Below are 18,202 nucleotides of genomic sequence, written 5' to 3' on the forward strand. Positions count from 1 at the left end.
CCATGGCAGAGAAGGTCTAGCAAATCATGCTGGGCAGGAGAGAAGAATTTTAGGATCTTATATCAACCCAAACCCAGGAAACAGTGGGAGTAGCATTCAAAAGCCAACCATACATGCCAACAACTTTGAACTAAAGCCACAGCTCATCACCCTTGTTCAGAACAACTGATCGTTCGGAGGAGGTGTCCAAGAAGACCCCAACTAACATTTAACCACCTTCCTGAGGATATGTGATACTGTGAAGTCTAACGGTGTTCATCCTGACACCAATAGACTACTTTTATTTCCCTTCTCACTCAAGGACAAGGCATACAAATGGTTAGAGTCCTTTCTGAAGGAGAGTTTAGCAACCTGGGAAGATGTGATGAACAAATTCTTGGCAAGATTCTATCCTCCTCAAAGAATCAACAGGTTGAGAGCTGAGATTCAAACTTTCAGGCAACAAGATGGTGAGACTCTATATGAAGCATGGGAGAGGTTTAAGGACCTGACAAGAAGGTGCCCACCAGATATGTTCAATGAATGGGTGCAGCTGCACATTTTCTATGAAGGTCTTTCTTATGAATCGAAAAAGGCAGTAGACCACTCATCTGGGGGATCTCTGAACAAGAAGAAGACCATTGAAGAAGCCATAGATGTCATTGAGACTGTAGCCGAGAATGACTACTTCTATGCTACTGAAAGAGGAAACACTAGAGGAGTGATGGAGCTAAACAATGTGGATGCACTGCTAGCCCAAAACAAGCTTATCACCAAGCAGCTGGCTGGTCTTACCAAGAAGATGGAGAGGAACCAAGTAGCAGCAATCACCACCTCATCAGTAACCCAAGAGGAAGTGAATGCAGAGGCAGAGGATGAGCAAGAACAAGCCAACTACATTGGAAACTCACCTAGGAAAGCACATGATCCATACTCCAAGACCTACAATCCTGGTTGGAGGAACCACCCAAACTTTGGGTGGGAAAATCAACAAGACCAAGACCAAGATCAGAGACGCCACAACCCCAACAATAATGTAGCCCACCAACATTCCACGTAAAGATCATATCAACACCCACCTAACAACACACCTCAACATCCATACCAAAGCCAAAATGGCCCTTCTCATCCCTCCAACCTCAACTCACCATCATCTGAAGATAGACTCTCAAGGATTGAGACTATACTTGAAGGTATATGCAAAGAGATTCAAGATAACAAGGTGTTCAAAGAGGAGGTGCGAGCCAGTATCAAGAACCAGGGAGACACCATTAAGAGGCTGGAATTTCAAGTGGGATACTTATCTGAGAAGATTCCCAAACCTACTGATAGCTTCCCAAGTGATACAGAGAAAAATCCGAGAGGTGAAGTAAAGAAAGTCAGATGGGAAGATTGCAAGATGGTTACTATAAGTGATAAGGAGACTGAGGAAGAGCTGAACAACCCATTAGAACAACCTGAAGATACTTCAGCAGGAAAGCAGGGGGAGAATCATCAAGAAACCACAATTACACAGAAGGAGCTGACACAGAAGGAGCTGCTGAGACTTTATGCACCCTTTTCCCAACTACTAAATGGCTGTGTAGAGAAGAAAATACACTCAAGGTTTCTTGACATGTTTGCATCCCTCCATGTAAACATACCATTCATCAAGGCTCTTCAGCGAATGCCCTCATACATTAAGTATATGAAGGAGCTGCTGACCAGGAAAAGCTCACTCAAGAGAAGACAAACAATAGTGATGAATAAGGAGTGCAGTGCCCTCATTCAACCCGAGTTGCCTACAAAAAGGAAGGACCCAAGGAGTTTTCACATCCCCTGTGCCATAGGAGAAACCATGTTTGATAAAGAACTTTGTGATTTGGGAGCAAGCATCAACTTGATGCCTTTATCCCTTATGAAGAAGCTGCAGATCAATGAGATAATGCCCACAGATGTAGTCATCAAGCTGGCTGACAAGACTCAAAAACAAGCAGTAGAAGTGGTTGAAAATGTGCTGGTTAAGGTTGGAAAATTCTTCCTGCCCATAGACTTTGTCATATTGGACATGGAAGAGAGTCATCTCTACCCAATCATATTGGGAAGACCATTCCTAGCTACAGCCAGAGCACTTATAGATGTGGAGCGAGGAGAGCTAATTTTGAGGATCCATGATGAACAACTCACATTCAATGTTTTCAAACCCTCACAAGAAATAGATCAAGAGAACCAACAACCAAGGAAAGATACTACACACGTGTCTTCAAGGGGATTACATTGGGAATGGTAGCCATGCAACATTGGAAGAAGTTGATTGGAAAAAGCAAGGGAAGTGGGAGTGCGAACACTCAAGAAAAACACAAAGAGGACAAACAGGAAGGAGAGCATGAGCACCCCCAAGAGTAAAAGGTGGTGGAGTTCCCTCATTGTCCCATCTTGTTCAAGTTTTAAATAAGGAAAATCATGTATGAAATAGAACATGCTTTCATGGTAGTTTAGGATTTTCAATTCTGTTTTTAGTATTCTCCTTGCTTAGGTCTATGATTGCTAGCCAAATTGCCTGTTTTAAATTCCATCTTGCTTATTGTGTTGCTTGTCTCCTTTTGAATCAAATAAAAAGAGATGTTATGAAAGACCAGAGTGGAGTTCAAGTTGTGGAGTAAGTTCTTAGATTTGTGGTGTAGTAATCACTTAGCTAAGTTGGTTCACCAACAAGGTGGGAAGGCAACTATCTGTCTTGAATCATATGCTTGAAACACACCCCATGAGGCTAGCTAAATAATAAGATCCTAATAAGAAAAAGGAAAAAGAACAATAAGAGTTGAAAAAGAAAGAAAAGTTAATAAAGGATAAGGCTAGGCACCAAGGGTTTGAATCTTGAGGCAAGTGTCTGTGGCATTCCTGTGTAAGGGATTTACTTGGATGAATAAGCTCTTAGGGGTGCCTTATCACTTGGTAACTGGGTTAACTAACCCGGGATTATCAGCTGAAAGTCCACTATCAAGAGTAACCTTTGCTACAGAACACTTAGTAACTCAAAGAGGTGCTAGACACCAAGGTCTCAAGAAAGAAAATAAACACATCATGTGCCTGTGGTGTGTATGTATGGGGGAAAAAGACTTGAGGGAGTAAGTCCTTAGGGGTGTCTCAACACCTAGCACCTTGAACCAACTGGTTCGGGAGTGCTGGCTGAAAGCTTATCTTAAAGAGTCGCCCCCTCACAGAGCACTTAGCCTAAGAGCACAATCAAACCCTGAAAACAACAAAAGGATCAATGAATAAAAGTCTCATAGGGTGCAATCAAGTGAGTTTTTATTTTCAGTTCTTCTTTGCTTGAGGACAAGCAAACCCTTAAGTTTGGTGTTGTCGCTTCGCTGATGGTTTTTCTGTTTAATTTTATGGTACCAAAGGGAGGTGAATCATCTTCACGGAGGAGCACAGCCTGAAGAATAGAACGGCTACTAGGATAACTGAGGTGGTTGAATTCCTTTCATTCTGTATTCCTTCCCGTTCTTACTATGTTATGTTCCAGTTTTCTGCTAATTTGTCTCGTTTATTGCATGATCCTTTATTAGATAAATTCCTAGGTTCTAGTTTAGTTCTGTTATTTTCAAAATTTCTGTTAGTTGCTTTAATTCTGAAAGGTGTCTCATGTATTGCCCACTGAGCTTGAAATCAAAAAGAAAGAAGAAAATAGGATGTAATGCATGAGAAATTGAGTTTATTTTTTTAAGAGTAGTCTCATTTAATCAAATGTGGTGGTGTTCTCTGTGATCCTGAATGCATGACATAAACCGTGCATGTTTAAATTTGAATCAAGGAATGTTGACGTATAAGGAAAAGGAATTTAGAGAAGTATTATGAATTTTCTAAAAATTAGTGACAGTTAATCCTTGAAGCAAAAGAAACAGCAAAAAAAAGAGGATATAAAAAAAAGAAAAAGAGGATATAAAAGCAAGGTCTAAGGCTCTGTGTTTGGGAGAAGCTTTCTCACAGTGAATTGGGAAAGGAATAGAGGATTCATGCTAGAGAAGCTTTCTCACAGTGAATTGGATTGGGGTTTGGATGGATATTGTGACATGTAATCCTACCAAATTGTGGTTCATGAAACTGTGTGGTATAATCAGTGATCGAGCATCATCTCTTCTTATGAACATTTAAACCAAGGGATTGGGAATTTGTTCGTTTTTAGAGAGAATTGGTGAGCCAAGGGATTGGGATCCAATCATATAAGATTGCCAAGAAAAATTCAATGAATGCATTGGTTGAGGAAGGAATAAAAATGTTTTGATTCGGAGATCTCAATATCTCCTAACACCCAATGAATTCCCCATTTCTGATCTACCACTTTCTCTTTACATTCTGCAATTAAATTCATGCAATCACCCCCATTCCCTTTTAATTTCAGCAATTTAGCTTCTGCTCTTTAATTCATGCAATTTAAGATTCCGCCATTTCAATTTCTTGTCATTTACGTTTCCCGCCAATTTTACATTCCGCAATTCTCATCTAAATCTTGATTCCGCTCAACTAGAACATACTTCTAATCCGAATTGCTCACTCAACCAATCCTTGTGGGATTCGACCTCACTCTATTGTGAGTTTTTACTTGACGATAACCGGTGCACTTGCCGGAAGGAATTTTGCCGATCGTGCAATTTCCTAAATCGTAGCATAACAAGTTTATGCGCATCACTGAGCATCAATGACTAGGGGGTCAGACATGATTAAAAGCTCAAAGAGTTGTTTCCCTAGTCATATGCTTGTGGTGTTCTTGTGTCAAGTAATCCTTGAGACAGAACATTTAGAGTTGAGATCAACTACAATTAGTAGAGTATGCCAAAGGCTTTGAGCACCACTATCTGGGAATAGCTGGAAGAAAAAAAATCAGAACTTCAAATGAGTTTCCCAATTAAGTGCTTGTGGTGTTCTTGTGTCAATTAACCCTTGAGACAGAACATTTAAAGTCACGGCTAGGCTCAAGGTGCAAAGCACAAGTTAATTGCGAATTAAGGGATATCTGTTGTGTTCAAGGATTTAACTGAGGTATAAAGATTAGAGAACTCATAATATGATCCGAATTCTAATTCCGCAAGACATTGACATTCCTCTGATTCAAAGGAGAGTGAGATGCCAAAACTGTTCAGAATTGCAATAGATAAATCCCACTTTAAGAAGAGACACAAGCATAAATGAACTCTCATTTCTCATGCAATTTCACATCTTAATCTTGCACTTATTTTGGTTGCTTGAGGACAAGAAACAATTCAAGTTTGGTGTTGTGATGTGTGAGCATCTTTCCTATCTTTTCCTAGTGAATTTGCATTTAATTTGATTGATTTTAATCAAGAATTAATTATCTTTTAACCACTATGAATGCTACTTTGAGTCGTGTGCAATTCTGTTTATTTTAGGTAGCATTTAGTTGGATTTGATGGAGTTTCCACAGAAAAAGAAAAGAAGGCTATATAGGGCAGGAATGGCTTAGAGGATGGAGAGGAAGCTTGCACAAATGGAAGGAGCACAAGAATTAAAGGAGATGACCAGCGATGAGGGACGCGTGCGCATACCTGACGTGTGCGCGTGATTTTGAGATTTGCACAACGACGCGTGCGCGTACCTGATGTGTACGCGTGACACGCGAAGAAGATCATCGACGCGTACGCGTGACATGCGCCACGTGCAGAAAACGCAGAAAATGCTGATTGCTGCATTTAATTATGATTTAAACTTTATTTTTTTAAAAATAGGAAAAGATATTATTTTAGTTTTAGAAATAGATTTTAAATTAATTAGGATTAGATATAAAAGAGAAAAAGAAACTTCTCTTCTGGAATACCAACATTATTCCACCTCAGCCCAATTTACAGTTTACCAGAATCCTAGTTTTCACTTTTTTCCATGAGCAACTAAACCTCCACTGTTAAGGTTAGGAGCTCTGTCTATTGTATGGATTGATTCTATTGTTTTTCTATTTTAATTCATGTACTGATTTATATTTCAAGGATTGTTTTCTTTCTTTATCTTATGAATTTGGGTGGAACGGAAGTATGATCCTCTTTCTAATTGAGTTCTCGTATAACTTGGAAAAGCTCTTTACCTGAACAACAGCTTGAAAATAATTTCTCCTAATTTCTAATTATCTAGACTTAATGGGATACGTGACATATAATCCTCTTATATTTGGATAATTAGGATTTTTGTGGCATAATAACTAGAATTAAACTTCACCCCCTAATTGGAATAAATTGACCAAGGAATTGGCAGTTGATGAAACTTAGAGGAGACTAGAAAGGTCTAAGGAATTAGGGTCTAGTCACATATAGTTTTCCATGAATTAAATCTTGCATGATTAAAATAAATTAATAAGAAAAGTCAATCCGAAAAATAGATAACTCTGAAGCCTTAACTGCCTTCTCCATATTGTTTTTCCAACTTATTTACTTGCCTGTCTTCTGATATTCTGAATTTACTATTTAATGCATTTGAACTCTCAACACTATTTTCTGCTTGTCTAACTAAGTAAATTAATGAACCATTGTTGCTTAGTCCCTCCATCCTCATGGGATCGACCCTCACTCACCTGAGGTATTACTTGGTACGACCCGGTGCACTTGCCGGTTAGTTTGTGGTTATAAAACCGCACCAATGAGCTAAAGTTAAGTGTTTCACTTGACTTTCCTTCAATCGTTAGAGGATAACTAAGTGAGAGCAATGAGCCTTTGCCATCATACTTAGGAAAGACAATGAGGATAGAAATTCCAATTTTCACCCCTAACCAAGACCTTTTATATTGATTAATTATCAACTCTTACTAGTTATCTATTGATCTAATTTCTAGTTATTTATTTTTCTTGTTCTCAACTTCGAGAATCTCCAGGAAATCCTAACCAATAAATTATATCTTGTCTCAACTCCTAAGAAAAATGACCCGGGATTCTACTCCGGGTTTTTGAGTTTAATTGTGACACACATTTTAACTTTGATTGAAGATAGATTGTTGGTTTAAACTATGCTTACAACGTAATTTTCTTAATCAATTCTATACCGACATTTATCATCACATCAAGTTTTGGAGTCATTGTCGGGGAGTTGCATATCTATGCTATGTTCTTGGTTGGTGTAAATATGTTCATATTTGAATAATTACATCTTTTATTTGTGTGCTAGTTGGTTATTAGTAGTATTTATTAGTTATTTTGCTTAATATATTTTGTTGCCATGAGCTCTATGTTTCTTTTATTGAATGACGCTTTCATTACCAGATCCAAGCTTAGCCCCATTTGATCCCTAAATTGAGAGAACCATGTCACAAATTAGGTGAGCTCGGCGTCGGTTAGCCTCCGAGGGTGGTGAAGGGGTTTTTCCCAATTCACCAAACTTACCCGAGGTTGAATCTGAGGCATCATTTGAGGAAGAAACTAACTCCTCTCCCACTAAATCTATTGATGTCTCTTCTACTGATTTAGGTACCGACACTATGGCCGCTCCTAGAAGAATTGCTCTCAAGGAGGCGGGGGCCCCGGATTTCACTCTCCAACCATTTCAAGTGCGTCATCCGAATTTGAATTCCGATTTTGAGCTAAAGATCTCATTGATTAATCTACTTCCTAAGTTCCATGGTGTACCCGCTCAAGATCCCATCAAGCACCTTAGAGACTTTCAAACAGCTTGTTCAACTGCTAGGTGGTATGGTGCGGATGAGGTTGCCATTTGGGTATATGCTTTCCCATTTCTCTTGAGGGAAGGCAAAGGAGTGGTTCTACACTCAACCTGAAAATGTTGTCACTAATTGGGATTTGCTTAGAAGAAAATTTTTGGATAAGTTCTTTCCACCGGAGGTCACGGATAGACTGAGGAAGAAAATCTCTTGCGTCATTCAAGGTGAATCAGAAACTCTCTATGAGTATTGGAAATATTTTAGCAAGCTCCTTGATTTGTGCCCTCACCATATGCTTGACGAGTTGGTGCTAATTAGTTACTTTTTCCAAGGCATGAAGCCTCAAGATAAGGTCCGTTTGGATGCTTCGAGTAATGGCTCTATGACAAAGTACAAAATGGTGGCGGAAGCGTGGCAACTTATCACCGATTTAGCCGAATCTACCCAACATGCAAGGCAAAGGAATAATCATCCCAAGGCTATTGCGAAATTTTATTCTAGTACTGAGTCCGCCCTCACCAAGACCTTGGGAGAGATGACTAATATCCTCAAGCAACTCCAACTCAATCAACAACAACCTCCTTCTCCTCCACAACAACAATGTCAACAGCTAGCCCCTCAAAGAGTATGTGGAATTTATGCTTGTTATTCTCACTATATCGATGAATGTCCACAACTCCAAGAGGACAATACCTTGGCGGCTACCAATGCTTATTACAACCGTCCAAATCAAAGGTATTATCAACAAGGCGGTAACTATAATCAAGGAGATAACTACAACCAAGGTTGGCAAGATAATCCCAACCAAGGCTGGAGAGACAACTATAACCAAGAGGGAAGAAACAATGGTGGAAACCAAAGGTGGAACAATAGTTACCAACAAAACCGGTATCAACAAAAGGCAAGCTCAAATCACCCAACCACAAGTCCCCCAAATTACCTATCCTTCTTCTTCCTTCAACCAAGATGAAACACTTCGCTTTATTCTTCAAGGACAAAAGGAGCTTCAAACAACACTTACATCTAGCATCACCAGTCTCACCTCTACTTTCCAAGCTCTTATAACCCGTATGGACCCACCCTCTACCGCCAATACTCAACCTTCAAGCTCTAGTGCACTTCTCTCTCAACCCTTACCTAATTCCAAGGGTGGAAACAATGCCATCACCTTGAGGTCCGGCACTACATTGCAAGAGAGGAGTCCCGAGGAGCTAAGCTCGAGAGAAGCCATTCAAGATGAAGATGTTGTTGAGGTAGAAGATGTCGAAGACGAGGATGAGGTACAAGAGGTGGTTGAAGAAGAAGTTGCTCAACCAAGGGATGGAGTTTCTAAGGAAGAAAATGTTTCGAAAGAGGCTATTCCAATACCTTTTCCACACCTATCCAGGAGGACTAGCAAGCAAGTGGAGCTAGATCCCAAGATGGTGGATATCTTCAAAAAGGTCGAGGTAACTATCCCCCCTTTTTGATGTTATTTGCCAAGTTCCTAGGTATGCCAAGTTTCTAAAGGATTTGTGCATGAATAAGGAGAAGATTCATGATCTAGAAACTATTCCTTTGAATAGCTCAATTTCAGCTTTGATGGGTGCTATATCGGAGAAATGTTGTGATCTCGGTCCTTGTCTAGTTACTTGCACTATAGTTGGTATACAATTTGTTGACTGCATGTGTGACCTAGGTGCTTGTGTCAGCATTATATTTTTATCTGTTTATGATGCATTGAAGCTTCCACCATTGAAAAGGTAAGCAAACCATTTTGTTTTGGCAGATAAAAGCATATTCTCGGTGGTTGGCATTGCGGAAGATGTCTTAGTGAGCATTAAGGGGTTGACTTTTCCAATTGATTTCTACATTCTTGAGATGCCCCCTAATGACTCCGGAAGACCATCATCTATCTTGCACGGGAGGCCATTTTTGAAAACCTCTCGGTTTAAATTGGATGCTTTTTCGAGTACCTATTCCTTTGAAAATGATGGGAAAGCAGTGAGTTTCAATCTTGATGAGGCTATGAAGCATCCACTGGAAGACCATTCTATCTTCCGGTGTGATATAATTGACAATATTGTGGCCAAAGTCCACCAAGATACAATTGATGAGAAGAACATGGTTCAAGGTGCATGTGTGGGGAAACCCTTTGAATATGATGAAGACACCTTACCACCTCCGGTGCTACTGGATAATCAAGTGCCAAGCCATGAGCTAAATATGGAGTTGAAGCCACTTCCGCCCCATCTTAAATATGCTTATCTTAAACAAAATCAAAAGCTCCCGGTGATCATTGCAAAGGAGCTTACCTCCCAACAAGAGGAGCGACTGCTTAATGTATTGCGAAGGAACAAGAAAGCTATTGGGTAGAGTTTAGCGGACATAGTTGGTATAAGCCCTCAAGTTTGTGAACACCACATTTTTCTAGAGGAGGAAACCAAGCCTATCCGTCAACTACAAAGGCGGTTGAACCCCACAATTCTAGAAGTTATGAAGAAAGAGGTGACCCGACTACTAGAAGCCGATATTATCTATCCAATCTCAGATAGTGAGTGGGTTAGCCCGGTACAAGTGGTTCCGAAGAAGTCTAGTGTCACCATAGTCAAGAATGAAAATGGAGAACTCATGGCCACAAGGGTGCAGGATTCATGGAGAGTTTGCATCGACTACAGGCGCTTGAACTTGGCCACTCGCAAGGATCACTATCCACTACCATTCATCGATCAAATGCTTGATCGCCTGTCAGGTAAATCACATTATTGCTTTTTAGATGGCTATACCGGTTATTTTCAAATCCATATTGCTCCAGAAGACCAAGAGAAAACCACTTTCACATGCCCTTTTGGAATGTATGCATACAAACGAATGCCTTTTGGTTTATGCAATGCAACGGCTACGTTTCAAAGGTGCATGATGAGCATCTTTTCGGATCTTCTTGAGCACTGTATGGAAGTATTTATGGATGACTTTAGTGTTTATGGTGATTCTTTTTACCTTTGTTTGGATAATCTTGCTAGAGTATAAGAAAGATATGCTAGTTCAAACCTTGTGCTTAACTTTGAAAAATGTCACTTTATGGTAAAGCAAGGTATTGTTCTAGGTCATGTTGTTTCTAATACTGGTATATCTGTTGATCCTGCCAAGGTTGATGTCATTTTTGGTTTACCTTACCCCTCTTCTGTAAGGGAAGTCCGTTCTTTTCTTGGTCATGTAGGTTTCTATTGGCGTTTCATCAAGGACTTCAGTAACGTTGCACTACCCCTTTCCCATCTATTGCAAAAAGATGTAGAGTTTGACTTGAGTGAAGAGTGTATGGAAGCATTTGATAAGCTGAAGATTGTCTTAACCCAAGCTCCTATTGTGAGAGGGCCTAATTAGAGTAGGCCGTTTGAGATTATGTGCAAGGCATCTAACTATGTGGTAGGAGCAGCGCTTACTCAGCACGAAGGTAAGGATCCCTATATCATAGCTTATGCTTCTAAGACATTAGATGGTGCCCAGTCTAACTATACTACCACTAAAAAGGAACTTTTAGTAATTATTTTTGCCTTGGATAAATTCCAGGCCTATTTACGTGGAACCAAAATGGTAGTATATTCAGACCATGCGACTTTGAAATACTTGCTAGTTAAGAAAGAATCAAAGCCAAGGTTAATCCATTGGATATTGCTATTGCAAGAGTTTGATTTACAGATCAAGGATAGGAGTGGTTCCCAAAATTTAGTGGCGGGTCACTTGAGTCGCCTAGAGCATATCAAAAGTGACTCTACTCCTATCAATGATGCATTTCCTCTTTATAGCTTGCAAGCAATATCTGAGGTGGTTCCTTGGTATGCACCCATTGCTAATTATTTGGTTAGTCACACCTTTCCTCCACATTTTTCTAAACATCAAAAGGACAAGCTCAAAAGCGAGTCCAAGCATTACATATGGGATAACCCATATTTGTGGAGATGTGGTGCCAACCAAATAATTAGGAGGTGTGTACCACAATCCAAAATTCAGTCTATCTTGGAGGCGTGCCACTCTTCTGAAAGTGGTGGCTACTTTGGCCCTCAAAGAACTGCAAGAAAAATCTTAGACTGCGGATTTTGGTGGCCCACACTCTTTAAGGATCCAAATCTTTTCTGTAACTATTGCCACCAATGCCAAAGGTTTGGAAACATATCCAGGAGGGATGAGATGCCCCAGCAACTCATGTTGTTTTGTGAAATTTTTTATGTTTGGGGTATTGACTTCATGGGTCCCTTTCCAAACTCGAATGGTTTCTTATATATTCTGTTAGCAGTTGATTATGTTTCTAAGTGGGTGGAAGCAATTCCTACCCATACTGATGATGCTAACGTGGTTTTCTCTTTTGTGCGAAATAACATCATTTGCCGCTTTGGATCACCACGAGCGATCGTGAGTGATCAAGGCTCTCACTTTTGTAACAAAAGAATGACAGGTTTAATGAAGAAACATGGCATTATTCACAAGGTGGCAATGACTTCTCATCCCCAAAAAAATGGCCATGCCGAAGTGTCTAATAGAGAGATTAAGCGCATACTTGAGAAGATGGTTAAACCCCATAGAAGGGATTGGAGCTCTAGGCTTAGAGATGCGCTATGGGCTTATCGAATAGCTTACAAGACACCGATTGGCATGAGTCCGTTCTGGCTAGTCTACGGAAAGGCTTGTCACCTTTCGGGAGAGGTGGAACACAAGGCTTATTGGGCTATGAAGGAATGTAACTCAGGATTGGGAGGAGCCAGAGTTGAAAGAAAATTGCAACTGGAAGAATTGGAGTGCATTCGGTTAGAAGCCTATGAAAACTCAAGGCTCTACAAAGAAAAGCTGAAGGCGGTACATGATCAAAATATTAAGAGAAGAGAGTTTAGAGCTGGGGATCAAGTCCTTCTCTATAATTCAAGGTTGAGATTAATGCCGGGCAAACTGAGGTCAAAGCGGGATAGACCATATGTGGTGGAAAAGGTTGAACCATATGGAGTTGTCCACTTGAGTCACCCCTCAAGCCCTACCTTATTCAAGGTCAATGGCCACTGTTTGAAACTCTATCATGGGGCAAAAGTGAAGAACAACAAGGAGTTAGAGATCTTTCTCTGGAAGGACCCAACCAAGGAAGAGGACTGAGCTCATAGACCGTCCAACTTAAGGACGTTAAAGAAAAGTGCTAGGTGGGAGATAACCCACCATGATATGATCTTCCTTTTCTATATTTTTTTATTTATTTGCTTATTTTGTTCTGATTTAAAAAAAATGGGGGCTGTCATGTGTAGGCGTGACCGACGCGTACGTGTCAACGCCCAAATTTTGATGCTGCTACTCCCTGGTACAAATACCAGAGAGTTGTACTGGAACCATGCGGGTGGGGTGCTAGGCGCACAACCCAACCCACACGTGCGCATCGCTGACGCATACGCGTCATTTGATTTTTTGGCCATCCACGCGTGGGTGTGACCGATGAGCACGCGTCGTATCTTAATGCTGTCATGCATGGTACAAAAACCAGAGAGTTATGATGGAATGCTGCCAGTTTCATGCGTCTAGCACAAAAACATATCACGTGTACGCATGACTGACGCTCACGCCTCACTGTCTATTTTGAGCCACCCATGCGTACGCGTGGATGACGCGCACGCGTCATGCTGCCGATTCAATTTAATCAGCGCGCTGCTCTGCTGTCTTCTTTCTTCTCCCTTCTAATTCTTTCTTATTCCTTCTTTATTCTTTCTTCTCTTTTCTTACTTCTTTATTCCCCTCTACCAGCATTGGCAACCATCACCTCCGGCGGTCCCCACCTTCTTTCCTCTTCTTTTTCTTTTCTCTTCTCACCCCTCTTATCTCATCCTTACTTGCATTTACCCTCCTCTCTTCACCTTCTTTTCAAGGTTTCTTTTCTTACTCTCTTTTAATTTTTAACCTTTCTTTAGTTTATTGCATTCGAAAATTTTATTTGTTCCTAATTGCATCTTAGTTTTGTTATTTGTAGTTTTCTTTAGTTCTTTTTCTCTCCTTGCATTTTTGTATTAGTGTTGGAGTTTCAAGTTGAATATTCTGTGAATTGGTGGATTATTTTGATATTTCTTGGCTTATTTGTGTTATGTGGTGTTGCTTTGATAATTGGCATTCTATTTTGGGTCTATTACACACTTGGATGTCTCAATTTGCTTCTTGCTTATAATATGCACACCAAGTATTTGTGAAAAAGCACCAATGACATCTTGATTTATTTTTTATCTTATTCTTGCAACTTAGTGTGTCTTTTTCACAACACTTACGCTTCGTGTCTATTGAGCTTATTATCCATGGTTTTTCATCATCAAAATGATCATTATTTGAGGCTTGCTAATTCGGGTGTTTATCTCTCTGAATTTCATATTCCTTCTTTTTCTTCCTTTTTCAGGATGACCACCAAGAAAGGAAAAGAAAAGGCTTCTAAAAAGACACCGGTGATGAGCGGATAATTTATACGCTTTTTGGCATTGTTTTTAGTATGTTTTTAGTAGGATCTAGTTACTTTTAGGGATGTTTTCATTAGTTTTTATGTTAAATTCACATTTCTGGACTTTACTATGAGTTTGTGTGTTTTTCTGTGATTTCAGGTATTTTCTGACTGAAATTGAGGGACTTGAGCAGAAATCAGATTCAGAGGTTGAAAAAGGACTACTGATGCTATTGGATTCTGACCTCCCTGCACTCAAAGTGGATTTTCTGGAGCTACAGAACTCGAAATGGCGCGCTTCCAATTGCGTTGGAAAGTAGACATCCAGGGCTTTCCAGCAATATATAATAGTTCATACTTTGGCCAAGAATAGATGACGTAAACTGGCGTTCAACACCAGCCTTCTGCCCAAATCTGGCGTCCAGCGCCAGAAAAGGATCCAAAACCAGAGTTGAACGCCCAAACTGGCACAGAAACTGGCGTTCAACTCCACAAATGGCCTCTGCACGTGCTACACTTAAGCTCAGCCCAAACACACACCAAGTGGGCCCCGGAAGTGGATTTATGCATCAATTACTTACTCATGTAAACCCTAGTGACTAGTTTATTATAAATAGGACCTCTTACTAGTCTTTTTGACCATCTTTGGATCATCTTAGGATCTTAGGATCATCTTTGAATGCATTGTTCTTAGATCAAGGGGGCTGGCCATCTCGGCCATGCCTGGACCTTCACTTATGTATTTTCATACGGTAGAGTTTCTACACTCCATAGATTAAGGTGTGGAGCTCTGCTGTTCCTCAAAGATTAATGCAAAGTACTACTGTTTTCTATTCAATTCTTCTTATTTCTCTTCTAAGATATCCATTCGCACCCAAGAACGTGATGAAGGTGATGATTATGTGTGACGCTCATCATCCTTCTCCTTTATGAACGCGTGCCTGACAAACACTTCTGTTCTACATGAAATAAGCTAGAATGAGTATCTCTTAGATCTCCTAACCAGGATCTTCGTGGTGTAAGCTAGAATGATGGCGGCATTCAAGAGAATCCGGAAGGTCTAAACCTTGTCTGTGGTATTCTGAGTAGGATTCAATGATTGAATGACTGTGACGAGCTTCAAACTCGCGATTGTTGGGCGTTAGTGACAGACGCAAAAGGAGGGTGAATCCTATTCCAGCATGATCGGGAACCGACAGATGAATAGCCGTGCCGTGACAGGGTGCGTGAGCATATTATTCACTGAGAGGAGGGGATGTAGCCACTGACAACGGTGATGCCCTTGCATACAGCCAGCCATGGAAAGGAGAGAGACTGATTGGATGAAGATAGCAGGAAAGCAGAGGTTCAGAGGAACAAAAAAGCATCTCCATTCGCTTATCTGAAATTCCTACCAATGATTTACATAAGTATCTCTATCCCTGTTTTATTATATAATATTCGAAAACACCATTATCACTTTATATCTGCCTGACTGAGATTTACAAGGTGACCATAGCTTGCTTCATACCAACAATCTCCGTGGGATTCGACCCTTACTCACGTAAGGTATTACTTGGACGACCCAGTGCACTTGCTGGTTAGTTGTATCGAAGTTGTGACAATTATGTATTGAGATCAGAGCACCAAGCTTTGGAGCCACTACCCGGATTTGTTCGAGCCTGGAGATCACAATTTCGTGCACCAAGTTTTTGGCGCCGTTGCCGGGGATTGTTCGAGTTTGGACAACTGACGGTTCATCTTGTTGCTCAGATTAGGTAATTTTCTTTTCGTTTTGTTTTTCAAAAAAAAAAATCTTTCAAAAATATTTTCAAAAATCTCTCATATGTTTTCGAAAAAAAAATAAATAAAAATGTTTTCAAAAATCTTATTCAAGATTTTTAAGAATGAATTCTAGTGTTTCATGAAGCATGTAAAGCCTGGCTGGCTGTAAAGCCATGTCTAAATTTATTTGGACTGAGGCTTGCAATTTGCTATAAAGAGGAATATACTCTCGTGTTAAAGACTAAAGCTTGGCTGGCTATTGGCCATGTCTAGTGTTTTGGACTGGAGCTTTCATTGAAAGCTTGGCTGGCTAGTGAGCCATGTCTAATTCCTGGACTGAAGCTTTAGACTAGCATGACAAGATTTCTGGAATTCATATTAAAAATTTTGGAATACTTATTTTTCTTTTTCATATAATTTTCGAAAAATATAAAATAAAAATTCAAAAAAAAATTAGAAAATCATAAAAATAAAAAATATTGTGTTTCTTGTTTGAGTCTTGAGTCACATTATAAGTTTGGTGTCAACTGCATGTGCATCTTGCATTTTTCGAAAATTTCATGCATTCATAGTGTTCTTCATGATCTTCAAGTTGTTCTTGGTAAGTCTTCTTGTTTGATCTTGATGATTTTTTTTTGTTTTGTGTCTTTTCATGTTTATCATATGCATTCTTGAATTCTTAATGCATAAGCATTAAAGAATTCTAAGTTTGGTGTCTTGCATGTTTTCTTTGCATTAAAAAATTTTTCAAAAATGTGTTCTTGATGTTCATCATGATCTTCATAGTGTTCTTGGTGTTCATCTTGACATTCATAGCATTCTTGCATGCATCACATGTTTTGATCTAAAAATTTCATGCATTGCATAAGTTTTATGTTTTTCATAAAAATTTCAAAAAATCAAAAAAATATCTTTCCCTTTTTCTCTCATCAAATTCGAAAATTTGAGCTAACTTTTTCAAAAATTTTTAAAAATCAAGTTGTTTCTTATGAGTCAAATCAAATTTTCAATTTGAAAATCTTATCTTTTTCAAAATCTTTTTCAAAAATCAAATCTTTTTCAAAATCCTTGGTTATTTTCGAAAATTCCAAAAATAATTTTCAAAAATTTTTTTTTATTTTTATACTAAATTTTCGAAAATAACATAATCAATTAATGTTTTGATTCAAAAATTTGAAGTTTGTTACTTATTTGTTAAGAAAGATTCAAACTTTAAGTTCTAGAATCATATCTTGTGATTTCTTATGAATCAAGTCATTAATTGAGATTTTAAAAACCAAATCTTTTTCAAAACTAATTTCTATCGTATCTTTTCAAAAATATCTTCTTATCTTATCTTTTTCAAAAATATCTTTTAAAAATATCTTTCCTAACCTCCTAACTACTTATCTTTTCAAAATTGGTTTTCAAAATTTGTTTCAACTAACTAACTAACTTTTTGTTTGTTTCTTAACTTTTTCAAAACCACCTAACTAATTCTCCCTTTCTAATTTTCAAAAATACCTCCCCCTTTTTCAAAAATTTCTTTTTAATTAACTAATTATTTTTATTTTCTATTTTTGATTTCAAAAATTTTCGAAAAAAAAATACTAACAATTTTCAAAAACCATTTTCAAAAATCACTAACCCTTTTTCAAAATAATTTTCGAAAATTATTCCTCCCCCATCTCATTCGAATTATTCATTCATATCCTAACATCTCATCTCACATCTCTTCCATTCGTACAGTTGCATTTCTTCCTTTACATCACATTCTTTGTCTCCCCCTTCTCTTCCACTCACAAAGGGATCCCTATACTGTGGTATAAAGGATCTCTATTATTATTATCATTTTTCTGTCCATTCTTCCTTGTCATATGAGCAGGAGCAAGGATAAGAACATTCTTGTGGAAGCAGATCCAGAACCTGAAAGGACTCTGAAGAGAAAATTAAGAGAAGCTAAAATACAACAATCCAGAGATAACCTTTCAGAAATTTTCGAACATGCAGAGGAGATGGCAGCCGAAAATAATAATAATGCAAGGAGGATGCTTGGTGACTTTACTGCACCTAATTCCAATTTACATGGAAGAAGCATCTCCATTCCTGCCATTGGAGCAAACAACTTTGAGCTGAAACCTCAATTAGTTTCTCTGATGCAGCAGAACTGCAAGTTTCATGGACTTCCATCTGAAGATCCTTTTCAGTTCTTAACTGAATTCTTGCAGATATGTGATACTGTTAAGACTAATGGAGTAGATCCTGAAGTCTACAGGCTCATGCTTTTCCCTTTTGCTGTAAGAGACAGAGCTAGATTTTGGTTGGATTCTCAACCTAAAGACAGCCTGAACTCTTGGGATAAGCTGGTCACGGCTTTCTTAGCCAAGTACTTTCCTCCTCAAAAGCTGAGC

At 39.0% G+C, this 18,202-nt stretch overlaps 1 non-coding gene across 1 annotated transcript; it reads right to left on the reverse strand.

The window, feature by feature from the left end:
- Positions 1-409: 409 nt before the first annotated feature.
- Positions 410-516, reverse strand: LOC148576559 (small nucleolar RNA R71). The gene has a single exon (XR_015904604.1). It is a non-coding gene; the product is annotated as a small nucleolar RNA R71 (small nucleolar RNA).
- Positions 517-18,202: the final 17,686 nt, after the last annotated feature.

This window comes from Arachis ipaensis, chromosome B1, assembly GCF_059453495.1.
Source record: "Arachis ipaensis isolate K30076 ecotype BB chromosome B1, ASM5945349v1, whole genome shotgun sequence".
NCBI classification, from domain to species: Eukaryota; Viridiplantae; Streptophyta; class Magnoliopsida; order Fabales; family Fabaceae; genus Arachis; species Arachis ipaensis.